Source organism: Myotis davidii, unplaced genomic scaffold (genome assembly GCF_000327345.1).
Source record: "Myotis davidii unplaced genomic scaffold, ASM32734v1 scaffold4, whole genome shotgun sequence".
Lineage (NCBI taxonomy): Eukaryota > Metazoa > Chordata > Mammalia > Chiroptera > Vespertilionidae > Myotis > Myotis davidii.
Window position 1 is genome coordinate 90,896 of NW_006294707.1, and position 1,599 is coordinate 92,494.

Here is a 1,599-nt window from a genome sequence, read left to right on the forward strand (position 1 = left end):
AAAGGAAAAAGAAAAGGGATCAGGGGGAGTTGCCCTGGGCAGTAGCTCAGTTGGTTGGAGCATCATGCCTTACACCAAAAGTTTGTGGTTTCCATCCTTGGTCAGGGCCCCTGGTTGGGGCACATACAGGAGCCAACCAATCGATGTTTCTTCTCTCTCTCTCTCTCTCTCTCTCTCTCTCTCTCTGCCTTCCTTTCTCTCTAAAATCAATAAACATGTCCTTGAGTGAGGATTAAAAAAACATAAGGGACCTCGGCTGGTGTGGCTCAGTGGTTAAGTGTCGACCTATGAACCAGGAGGTCATGGTTCAATTCTGGGTCAGGGCACAAGCCCAGATTGTGGGCTCAATCCCCAATGCTTGGGTTTGGGGCTTCTTCTGCCCCCAGTAGGGAGCATGCAGGAGACATCGGATCAATGTTCTCTCTCATCATTGATGTTTCTATCTCTCTTCCCTCTTTGAAATCAATAAAAATATTTTTTTAAAAGGACTCCATCAAAATACCAAAATATAAAATAAAAATAAAATGGGGACTCCATCAAACTAAAAACTTTTGCACATTGAAGGAAACCATAAATAAGATGAAAATGCAACCTGCTGAATGGGAGATTATTTGCAAATGATTCCTACAATAAGGGGTTAATATAAAAAATATATAAAGAATTCATACAACCCAACATGAAAAGATAGCCAATCCAATTTAAAAATGGGCTAAGGACCTGAATGGACATTTTTCCAAAGAAGACATACAGATGTCCAACAGATACATGAACAGATGCCAACATCACTAATCACAGGGAAATGCAAACCAAAACCACAATGAGACATCACATCACCCCTGTCAGAATGGCTGTTATCAAAAGACAATAACAAGTGTGAGAGAGGCCGTAAAGAAAAGGGAACCATCATGCACTGTTGGTGGGAATGCAAATTGGTACAGTCACTATGGAAAATAATGTAAAGGTTCCTCAAAAAATTAAAGTGAAACTATCATATGACCTGGCAATTCTACTGGGTATTTATGTAAAGAAAATGAAAACACTAATGTGAAAAGATACATACATCATATGTGCATTGCAGCATTATTTACAACTAGAGGCCTGGTGCATGAAATTCGTGCACTGGTGGGGGGCTGTCCCTCAATCCAACCTGCACCCTCTCCAATTGGCTGTGGGCACTGCCATCTTCAAGGGTGGGACAGTCAATTAGCATATTCCCTCCTTGTTGGCTGTGGTTGCCACCATCTTTGAATGGGGGACAGTCAATTAGCATATTCTCTCTTTATTAGATAGGATTTTTTTCTTTAATATATTGGACACTGTACCTGCCATGGTCTTGACAAACCAGTAAAAATGCAAACCCAAACTAAAAGTGTCATAAAATAAACTCCTTAAACAGGAAGTTCATGAGACCTTGTAAAGGTGATATCATGTGGTTGTTTCTTCCTTTTTTCCTTCTCTTTCTTTTTCTTGATGTTTCATCTTTTGTCCTTTCTTTCTTTTCTCCTTTTATTCCTTTTCTCTCCACTCTTTCTCTGAACTTTTCCGTTGGTAGACTCGTCAGTACTTGAATCTGTCTCGCTTCCAGAAGACAAAGGAGAG